The sequence below is a fragment of the Pongo pygmaeus genome, chromosome 10 (assembly GCF_028885625.2).
Source record: "Pongo pygmaeus isolate AG05252 chromosome 10, NHGRI_mPonPyg2-v2.0_pri, whole genome shotgun sequence".
In the NCBI taxonomy this organism is placed as follows: Eukaryota; Metazoa; Chordata; class Mammalia; order Primates; family Hominidae; genus Pongo; species Pongo pygmaeus.
The window spans coordinates 127523547-127535905 of record NC_072383.2 but is presented as its reverse complement, the minus strand read 5'-3'; the positions used below and the strand labels follow the sequence as shown (position 1 = coordinate 127535905).

Here is a 12359-nt window from a genome sequence, read left to right as displayed (position 1 = left end):
AGGATGGGAAGAGAGAAAGAGAGAGAGAGACTGAAACTGTGAAAAAGCAAATGGGTAAATATTGACAACAGTAGAACCTCAGTAAGGGGTATATAGTATACTTTGTCTAGTCATTGCAACCTTTGAGATAAGTTTGAAATTCCAAATAAAAAGTAAAATGTTAAGCAAAATTTGAATGTACAGAGACTATATAGCCTAATGGCCAAGAGCTTTTGGGCTTTTAGTTAGAATCCCTTCTCTGCCATGTGCAAGTTGCATGACCTTAGGCAGGTGGCCTCCATTTGCTGAGCCTCAGTTTCTTCTACTATAAGACAGAATTAATAATAGCGATAATGCAGATGTTATGAGTAGTAAATGAGTTGCTATGCAAAATAAAGTCTCGCATGTTTACCTCTTCTGTTTGGCTGTGAGTCCTGAGAGGTTCACTTTCTTCATCTGTTTTTTCCTTACCAAAATCACAGAACCTTAAATGTGGTAGTTGGTAAATAAGTGTTGGCTGAATGAAATTGAGGAGGAAAAGAGGAAGAAAGAAAAGAAAGAAGGAAAGAATGAAGGAAAGAAAAAAGGAAAAGCTAGAAAGCAAAATCATAAAACCCAAGTCCTCCTGCTGAACCTCAGCCTCCACATACACAATGGGTACTGTCCCATCTACACACATTCAAGTGCTTACATGGGCCAAGCAGATAATGGAAGTGGACCAAATATAAGGCAACTGTGACAAATCAGAAGGTGCCGGTGGGAGCTAAGCTATGAGGATGCAAATGCATTAGAATGATACAATGGACTTTGGGGGCTTGGGGTGAATTTTGGTAGTGGGGGGGCAGGAGGCGAGGGGTAAAAGACTACAAATATGGGGCAGTGTATACTGCTCGGGTGATGGGTACACCAAAAATCTCACAAATCGCCATTAAAGAACTTAATCATGTAACCAAATACCACCTGTACCTCAATCACTTATGGAAAAGTGAAAAAATAAAGGGCACCCCACAGTGTTGCCAGGTGAGCACACTGTAGCTCTGCCAGATCTGCTGGATTTTCCCAATAAGCTGGAGGGGAAACCCTCAGATATGACTTGTGAGAATGCAAAATGGTATAGCCACTTTGGAAAAAATTTGGCAGTTTCTCAAACATTAAATATAAGGTTACCATATGACCAAGCCATTCTACTCCTCTGTATCTACTCAAGAGGAATGAAAATGTATGTCCACGGGAGCCAACATGGCTGAATATGAACAGCTCCGGTCTACAGCTCCCAGCGTGAGCGATGCAGAAGACGGGTGATTTCTGCATTTCCATCTGAGGTACCGGGTTCATCTCACCAGGAAGTGCCAGACAGTGGGCGCAGGACAGTGGGTGCGTGCACCGTGCGCGAGCCGAAGAAGGGCGAGGCATTGCCTCACTCAGGAAGCGCAAGGGGTCAGGGAGTTCCCTTTCCTAGTCAAAGAAAGGGGTGACAGACGGCACCTGGAAAATCGGGTCACTCCCACCCGAATACTGCGCTTTTCCCACGGGCTTAAAAAACGGCGCACCAGGAGATTATATCCCGCACCTGGCTCAGAGGGTCCTACGCCCACGGAGTCTCGCTGGTTACTACCACAGCAGTCTGAGATCAAACTGCAAGGCGGCAGCGAGGCTGGGGGAGGGGCACCCGCCACTGCCCAGGCTTGCTTAGGTAAACAAAGCAGCTGGGAAGCTCGAACTGGGTGGAGCCCACTACAGCTCAAGGAGGCCTTCCTGCCTCTGTAGGCTCCACCTCTGGGGGCAGGGCACAGACAAACAAAAAGACAGCAGTAACCCCTGCAGACTTAAATGTCCCTGTCTGACAGCTTTGAAGAGAGCAGTGGTTCTCCCAGCACTCAGCTGGAGATCTGAGAACGGGCAGACTGCTTCCTCAAGTGGGTCCCTGACCCCTGACCCCTGAGCAGCCTAACTGGGAGGCACCCCCCAGCAGGGGCAGACTGACACCTCACACGGCCAGGTACTCCAACAGACCTGCAGCTGAGGGTCCTGTCTGTTAGAAGGAAAACTAGCAAACAGAAAGGACATCCACACCAAAAACCCATCTGTACATCACCATCATCAAAGACCAAAAGTAGATAAAACCACAAAGATGGGGAAAAAACAGAGCAGAAAAACTGGAAACTCTAAAAAGCAGAGCACCTCTCCCCCTCCAAAGGAATGCAGTTCCTCACCAGCAACGGAACAAAGCTGGACTGAGAATGACTTTGACGAGTTGAGAGAAGAAGGCTTCAGACGATCAAATTACTCCGAGCTATGGGAGGATATTCAAACCAAAGGCAAAGAAGTTGAAAACTTTGAAAAAAATTTAGAAGAATGTATAACTAGAATAACCAATACAGAGAAGTGCTTAAAGGAGCTGATGGAGCTGAAAACCAAGGCTCGAGAACTACGTGAAGAATGCAGAAGCCTCAGGAGCCGATGCAATCAAATGGAAGAAAGGGTATCAATGATGGAAGATGAAATAAATGAAATGAAGCAAGAAGGGAAGTTTAGAGAAAAAAGAATAAAAAGAAACGAGCAAAGCCTCCAAGAAATATGGGACTATGTGAAAAGACCAAATCTACGTCTGATTGGTGTACCTGAAAGTGACAGGGAGAATAGAAGCAAGTTGGAAAACACTCTGCAGGATATTATCCAGGAGAACTTCCCCAATCTAGCAAGGCAGGCCAACATTCAAATTCAGGAAATACAGAGAACGCCACAAAGATACTCCTCGAGAAGAGCAACTCCAAGACACATAATTGTCAGATTCACCAAAGTTGAAATGAAGGAAAAAATGTTAAGGGCAGCCAGAGAGAAACGTGGGGTTACCCTCAAAGGGAGGCCCATCAGACTAACAGCGGATCTCTCGGCAGAAACTCTACAAGCCAGAAGAGAGTGGGGGCCAATATTCAACATTCTTAAAGAAAAGAATTTTTCAACCCAGAATTTCATATCCAGCCAAACTAAGCTTCATAAGTGAAGGAGAAATAAAATACTTTACAGACAAGCAAATGCTGAGAGATTTTGTCACCACCAGGCCTGTCCTAAAAGAGCTCCTGAAGGAAGCGCTAAACATGGAAAGGCACAACCACCGGTACCAGCTGCTGCAAAATCATGCCAAAATGTAAAGACCATCGAGACTAGGAAGAAACTGCATCAACTAACGAGGAAAATAACCAGCTAACATCATAATGACAGGATCAAATTCACACATAACAATATTAACTTTAAATGTAAATGGACTAAATGCTCCAATTAAAAGACACAGACTGGCAAATTGGATAAAGAGTCAAGACCCATCAGTGTGCTATATTCAGGAAACCCATCTCACATGCAGAGACACACATAGGCTCAAAATACAAGGATGAAGGAAGATCTATCAAGCAAATGGAAAACAAAAGAAGGCAGGGGTTGCAATCCTAGTCTCTGATAAAACAGACTTTAAACCAACAAAGATCAAAAGAGACAAAGAAGGCCATTACATAATGGTAAAGGGATCAATTCAACAAGAAGAGCTAACTATCCTAAATATATATGCACCCAATACAGGAGCACCCAGATTCATAAAGCAAGTCCTGAGTGACCTACAAAGAGACTTAGACTCCACACATTAATAATGGGAGACTTTAACACCCCACTGTCAACATTAGACAGATCAACGAGACAGAAAGTTAACAAGGATACCCAGGAATTGAACTCAGCTCTGCACCAAGCAGACCTAATGGACATCTACAGAACTCTCCACCCCAAATCAACAGAATATACATTTTTTTCAGCACCACACCACACCTATTCCAAAATTGACCACATACTTGGAAGTAAAGCTCTCCTCAGTAAATGTAAAAGAACAGAAATTATAACAAACTATCTCTCAGATCACAGTGCAATCAAGCTAGAACTCAGGATTAAGAATCTCACTCAAAACTGCTCAACTACATGGAAACTGAACAACCTGCTCCTGAACGACTACTGGGTACATAACGAAATGAAGGCAGAAATAAAGATGTTCTTTGAAACAAACGAGAACCAAGACACAACATACCAGAATCTCTGGGATGCATTCAAAGCAGTGTGTAGAGGGAAATTTATAGCACTAAATGCCCACAAGAGAAAGCAGGAAAGATCTAAAATTGACACTGTAACATCACAATTAAAAGAACTAGAAAAGCAAGAGCAAACACATTCAAAAGCTAGCAGAAGGCAAGAAATAACTAAAATCAGAGCAGAACTGAAGGAAATAGAGATACAAAAAACCCTTCAAAAAATTAATGAATCCAGGAGCTGGTTTTTTGAAAGGATCAACAAAATTGATAGACTGCTAGCAAGATTAATAAAGAAAAAGAGAGAGAAGAATCAAATAGATGCAATAAAAAATGATAAAGGGGATATCACCACCGATCCCACAGAAATACAAACTACCATCAGAGAATACTACAAACACGTCTATGCAAATAAACTAGAAAATCTAGAAGAAATGGATAAATTCCTCGACACATACACTCTCCCAAGACTAAACCAGGAAGAAGTTGAATCTCTGAATAGACCAATAACAGGAGCAGAAATTGTGGCAATAATCAATAGCTTACCAACCAAAAAGAGTCCAGGACCAGATGGATTCACAGCTGAATTCTACCAGAGGTACAAGGAGGAATTGGTACCATTCCTTCTGAAACTATTCCAATCAATAAAAAAAGAGGGAATCCTCCCTAACTCATTTTATGAGGCCAGCATCATCCTGATACCAAAGCCGGGCAGAGACACAACCAAAAAAGAGAATTTTAGACCAATATCCTTGATGAACGTTGATGCAAAAATCCTCAATAAAATACTGGCAAACCGAATCCAGCAGCACATCCAAAAGCTTATCCACCATGATCAAGTGGGCTTCATCCCTGGGATGCAAGGCTGGTTCAATATACGCAAATCAATAAATGTAATCAAGCATATAAACAGAACCAAAGATAAAAAACACATGATTATCTCAATAGATGCAGAAAAGGCCTTTGACAAAATTCAACAACGCTTCATGCTAAAAACTCTCAATAAATTAGGTATTGATGGGACGTATCTCAAAATAATAAGAGCTATCTATGACAAACCCACAGCCAATATCATACTGAATGGGCAAAAACTGGAAGCATTCCCTTTGAAAACTGGCACAAGACAGGGATGCCCTCTCTCACCACTCCTATTCAACATAGTGTTGGAAGTTCTGGCCAGGGCAATCAGGCAGGAGAAGGAAATCAAGGGTATTCAATTAGGAAAAGAGGAAGTCAAATTGTCCCTGTTTGCAGATGACATGATTGTATATCTAGAAAACCCCATCGTCTCAGCCGAAAATCTCCTTAAGCTGATAAGCAACTTCAGCAAAGTCTCAGGATACAAAATCAATGTACAAAAATCACAAGCATTCTTATACACCAATAACAGACAGAGAGCCAAATCATGAGTGAACTCCCATTCACAATTGCTTCAAAGAGAATAAAATACCTAGGAATCCAACTTACAAGGGACGTGAAGGACCTCTTCAAGGAGAACTACAAACCACTGCTCAAGGAAATAAAAGAGGATACAAACAAATGGAAGAACATTCCATGCTCATGGGTAGGAAGAATCAGTATCGTGAAAATGGCCATACTGCCCAAGGTAATTTACAGATTCAATGCCATCCCCATGAAGCTACCAATGACTTTCCTCACAGAATTGGAAAAAACTACTTTAAAGTTCATATGGAACCAAAAAAGAGCCCGCATCGCCAAGTCAATCCCAAGCCAAAAGAACAAAGCTAGAAGCATCACACTACCTGACTTCAAGCTATATTACAAGGCTACGGTAACCAAAACAGCATGGTACTGGTACCAAAACAGAGATATCGATCAATGGAACAGAACAGAGCCCTCAGAAATAATGCCACATATCTACAACTATCTGATCTTTGACAAACCTGAGAAAAACAAGCAATGGGGAAAGGATTCCCTATTTAATAAATGGTGCTTGGAAAACTGGCTAGCCATATGTAGAAAGTTGAAACTGAATCCCTTCCTTACACCTTATACAAAAATCAATTCAAGATGGATTAAAGACTTAAACGTTAGACCTAAAACCATAAAAACCCTAGAAGAAAACCTAGGCATTACCATTCAGGACATAGGCATGGGCAAGGACTTCATGTCTAAAACTCCAAAAGCAATGGCAACAAAAGCCGAAATTGACAAATGGGATCTAATTAAACTCAAGAGCTTCTGCACAGCAAAAGAAACTACCATCAGAGTGAACAGGCAACCTACAAAATGGGAGAAAATTTTCGCAACCTACTCATCTGACAAAGGGCTAATATCCAGAATCTACAATGAACTCAAAGAAATTTACAGGAAAAAAACAAACAACCCCATCAAAAAGTGGGCAAAGGACATGAACAGACACTGCTCAAAAGAAGACATTTATGCAGCCAAAAAACACATGAAAAAATGCTCACCACCACTGGCCATCAGAGAAATGCAAATCAAAACCACACTGAGATACCATCTCACACCAGTTAGAATGGCAATCATTAAAAAGTCAGGAAACAACAGGTGCTGGAGAGGATGTGGAGGAATAGGAACACTTTTACACTGTTGGTGGGACTGTAAACTAGTTCAACCATTGTGGAAGTCAGTGTGGCGATTCCTCAGGGATCTAGAACTAGAATTTCCATTTGACCCAGCCATCCCATTACTGGGTATATACCCAAAGGACTATAAATCATGCTGCTATAAAGACACACGCACACGTATGTTTATTGTGGCATTATTCACAATAGCAAAGACTTGGAACCAACCCAAATGTCCAACAATGATAGACTGGATTAAGAAAATGTGGCACATATACACCATGGAATACTATGCAGCCATAAAAAATGATGAGTTCATGTCCTTTGTAGGGACATGGATGAAATTGGAAATCATCATACTCAGTAAACTATCACAAGAACAAAAACCAAACACCGCATATTCTCACTCATAGGTGGGAATTGAAGAATGAGAACACATGGACACAGGAAGGGGAACATCGCCCTCTGGGGACTGTTGTGGGGTGGGGGGAGGGGTGAGGGATAGCATTGGGAGATATACCTAATGCTAGATGACGTGTTAGTGGGTGCAGCGCACCAGCATGGCACATGTATACATATGTAACTAACCTGCACATTGCGCACATGTACCCTAAAACCTAATGTATAATAATAACAAATAAATAAATAAATAAATTAATTAAAAAAATATATATATCAGTAAAAAAAAAAAAGGAAAATAGAAAATGTATGTCCACACAAAGGCATGAATGTGAATATTTGTTGCAGCATGATTCATAAATGAATGAAACAGTTAAAAGGTGGAAACAACCCAACTGGGTGAATGGATGAACACAATATGGTATATCCATACAGTGGAATATTATTCTGTAATAAAAGAAACAAACTACTGCCCCATGCTACCATGTACACGAGTTTCAAAAACATAATGCTAAGTGGAAAAAGTGGACACAAAAGACCATGTATTGTATGATGCCATTCATGGGAAATGCTCATAGCAGGCAAAGCTATAGAGACAGAAACCAGCTTAGTGACTGCCAGGGGCCAGGGATGGGAATGTGGATTAACTGTGAAAAAATGTCATAAAATCGGATCATGGTGACGGTTGCCAAACTTAGCATAATTTACTAAAAATCACTGAATTGTACATTTGAAATGAGTTGCATCCAATTCTTATATTTTTAAGCAACACTGTGCATATCACACAAATATACTTGTAAGCCTCCAGTCTTAATCCCTGATCTACCTAATCAGAGGATTACATGAGATGACCAGAGTTGACTCTGAGTTATTAAACCCTTACTATATGCTGGCTACTAGGTCATGTTCTCTGCTGCATTTATAAAACCGATTAATCCTCATGCTGACCTTTTGAATTAGGAACTATGCTTATCCTAATTTTACTAAGAAGGAGACTGAGTACTGGAGGGAACGCTATATGATTCACCCAAGGCTGCATAGCTTGAATGTGGCAAAGCCATGAGGAATTCTTTGGGAGACACTCTCCATGATACACTTGCATTTCAGCACATTGCACAAACAGCACAGACTGTTTTTGTTCTGAAAGGTCTTTTCAAAGGCGTTTTATATAGTGAACAGTCTTGGAAGACAGACAGTGCCTTCTTCTGGAGCAAAGGGCAGACATGCTAAAGTTCCAGTATGATAAAGGTATTGTCTCTTTGGGGAAGTCAGGTTGGCCTGCTTTAACAGAATACCATAAGTCAGGTGGCTTAAACGACACACATTTATTTCTCACAGTTCCGAAGACTGGGAAGTCTGAGATCAGGATGCCAGAATGGTTGGGTTCTGCTGAGAGCCCTCCTGGCTTGCAGACTGCTGCCTTCTTGCTGTATCCTCACATAGTAGAGAGACAGCAAGCTCTGGTCTCTTTTCCTCTTCTTATAAGAGTACTACTGCCATCATGGGGCTCCACCCTCATGGAATCCTAATTACTTCCTAAAGGCCCTACCTCTAATACCATTGCATTGGGTGTTAAGGGCTTCCACATATGAATTCAGGGTGGGACACAAACATACAGCCCATGATAAAAGATGCACGTTCTCGAAGGCCAGGATTCCTCTCCTGAAACCTGATCCACTACATGTGCAAGTGTCACTGGCCTCTTCTGCATAACCTGGTGGGAACTGAAGCCCAGGCAACTGGTGCAGAAAGATGCTGATACAGTGACTGCCTTTTGTCTCTGACCCTGGGGTCTTGTGTCTTCTGCCAGCATCCACAAAACTGTGACAGTTTGATTTGCCAGTTTACACTAGGGTGCAATCTCAGAGCCTTCAGAATTCTTGACAGAACTCTGAACTGCCTAAATCCAAAACCTCATGGGCCTGCTGTAGACTAGGCAATGATTAAATGTCAATTCCCTCCCCCTCTTCTCTCCATGGCATTCCGAGCTGTACCCAATTAGCACTGCAAGTATCATTGATCTCATCAGACCCAAGGCCACAGCCAAGCCTGGGTCCTACGGACTGTGCTCATGTACACTGAGCCCGCCTGCTCCGATGTCCTCACCCAGCTTCTGCTGACTCAAGATTTCACATTGCTTTGTCAACAGCCAGGGGTATCAACCCTGGATTCATTTCAGGAGGCAATTTTCTGTTTGAATACATTTATTTCCCTAAAGATACTGATTATAATTCCTGGAGATATTAGTAATGGACTCCATGTCAAAATTGTCTTAAGAGTAGCTAAGGATTGCTATGTATACAGCTGTGATAAATTTTGGGTTGTTTCCCTCTTGGTTTTTGTAGGCTGAAAGATAGGTTCTTTACCTCTAGAAAAGTTATCAGTACTGGAGGTGCCTATCAGCACGCTACATTCATCAAGGGTTCTGGCTTTTAGGGGGCTTGCACATCAGTGACAAAGGCCAGTGACCAACAAGGACCTGTGCTGTCCACTGTGGGAACCACAAGCCACACATGACTATGAAGCACTGGAAATGGGGCTAGTTTTGATTTCAATGTGCTGTTAGTATAAAACACACACTAGATTTCAAAGACTTAGTGTAAAAATAGTAAAATATTTCATTATTAATGTTTATATTGATTACATGTAGAAATGGTGATGTTTTAATATAATGGTTTAAACACAATGCATTAATACAATTAAATTCAACTTTTCTTTAAACTTTTTTTGAACGTGGCTATTAGAAAATTTAAAATTTCATATGTGGCTCACATTGTGTTTCCATTGAACAGTGTGGTTTAGAACTTCATCCCCCTTTTCCTCTTCCTCCCATGGGCGTTGTGTTCTTTCTGTTAAAGCACTCTGTATTGAAGGCCACCACCAGCCCATATATCACTTTTGGGTAAATTAGGGAAAAAAGCCCTTTCTTGAGATACTACCTCCAACAGTCAGAAGAATCGTCAAAGTATATGGATGTTGCTGGAATGTTTACTGCCACCTACTGGAATGCTGTCATGGTTGAGTGTGGACATCACTGTGTGATGGTGGCGCTGAGCGCAGTGGACAGTCTAGCATGGTGGTCTATTGCTTGTTCTGGGGGTGGGGTTTGCAGAGAAGTATTTTTCCACGCCATTTATCCACCTCAACAGTTTGTAAACTTCTCTTCTACTCAGACATGGAGTTTTAAACACCAGAGAGAAGGCTGGTTGCTATCTGTCAGACTCGATTTGAAGGAAACAAAAATCACTACCTGAATGCTTTTTTTGATATTTGTTTTTTCCTGGATGTGTTTCCAGGGATTACAGAAAAATACAGAGAGAGACAAAATGCTTCATTTCTGGCTTATTCTTTAAGCATCACCTTATTCTTTAAGCAAGCATTGTGGTGTAGCATCATGACTAATGATGGGAAACAGCAGGAATTGCAGTTCTTCCTCCAAAAAACTTAAGACTCTAGAGCATACATTACTCTAGGCAAGCCATTTCTGGGAAGAGCAAAATGCTGGATATTTTAGACTGTCTAAGCCATATGGTTTCTGTCAACTACTCAATTCTCCTGTGGTAGCCCCCAAAGCAGCTACAGGCAAAATGGAAGTGAATTTGAGTGGCTGTGTCGCAATAAAACTTTATTTACAAAATAGGCAGTGACTAGGTTTGGCCCATAGCTCATGGTTTGCAACCCCTACTCTAGAAGGGTGCTTTTAAACAGTTACCCCATCGGCCAACCCACAGCGCAAATATATTTTGTTTTTTATTTTTTTTGCCCATTAAAAACATTGGAATTTGTTGCTAACTTTGAAAAACAAGGTGGTTGTTTTTTTTAACCAGAAATCTAGATTTTCAATTCTTTTGGAGATATAAAATACTGAAATCCCACTACCTCATGACCACAACTGGGTATAGCAATTTCCTTGCTGGGAAAGACAAAGAGCAGAATCTTGGCTGCCCTTCTAGAATAGGCAGAACCAATTTACCACTTCACTTATTGAAGTCATCTGCTTAGCTACAGTAGGCGTTCAGGGTTTGACCCATAGTCCAAAGCACCACTGATGGTCTATCAAGGGATGAGTGGGTAAAGAGAATGTTGTATATAAACACAATGGAAGACTGTTCAACCTTAAAAAAAATAAAGAAATCCTATTACTTGTTAGAACATGGACGAACCTGCAGGACATCATGTTAAGTGAAGTAAGCCGGGCACAGAAAGACAAACACTGCATGATCTCCCATACATGTAGAATGGCACAGAAAGACAAACACTGCATGATCTCACATACATGTAGAATGGCACAGAAAGACAAACACTGCATGATCTCACATACATGTAGAATGGCACAGAAAGACAAACACTGCATGATCTCCCATACATGTAGAATGGCACAGAAAGACAAACACTGCATGATCTCACATACATGTAGAATGGCACAGAAAGACAAACACTGCATGATCTCACATACATGTAGAATGGCACAGAAAGACAAACACTGCATGATCTCACATACATGTAGAATGGCACAGAAAGACAAACACTGCATGATCTCACATACATGTAGAATGGCACAGAAAGACAAACACTGCATGATCTCACATACATGTAGAATGGCACAGAAAGACAAACACTGCATGATCTCACATACACGTAGAATGGCACAGAAAGACAAACACTGCATGATCTCACATACACGTAGAATGGCACAGAAAGACAAACACTGCATGATCTCACATACATGTAGAATGGCACAGAAAGACAAACACTGCATGATCTCACATACATGTAGAATTTAGTGAAGATGAACTGATAGGAGCAGAGATAGAATGGCAGTTACCAGGGGATGGGTAAGGGGACAGTTGTGCAGATATTGGTCAAAAGATACAAAATATCAGTTAGACAGGAGAAGGAATATGTTCAAGAGATTTTTTGGTACAATATGTTAAATTTAGTTACTAATAATATATTCTTTTTTTTTTTTTTTTTTTGAGATGGAGTCTCACTCTGCCACCCAGGCTGGAGTGCAGTGGCACGATCTCGGCTCACTGCAACCTCTGCCTCCTGCGTTCAAATGATTCTTCTGCCTCAGCCTCCCAAGTAGCTGGGACTACAGGTGTGCACAACCATGCCCAACTAATTTTTATATTTTTAGTAGAGATGGGGTTTCATCATGTTGGCCAGGCTGGTCTAGAACTCCTGACCTCAGGTGATCTGCCCACCTTAGCCTCCTAAAGTGTAATAATATATTCTTGAAAATTGCTAAGAGAGTAGATTAAGTTCTCGTCACACAAAAAAGATAAGTATGTGAGATGTGAAGTTATGCACATGTTAATTATTAGGTTGGTACAAAAGTAATTGTGGATTCTGCCATTTAAAAGTA

The 12359-nt window shown here is 41.3% G+C and overlaps 1 protein-coding gene across 2 annotated transcripts in view; it reads right to left on the bottom strand.

Annotated features, from left to right (window-relative positions):
• TMEM132C (transmembrane protein 132C) overlaps window positions 1–12359 on the bottom strand; it is a 467769-nt gene that overhangs the window by 33434 nt on the left and 421976 nt on the right. The gene's annotated exons all lie outside the window — the stretch shown is intronic.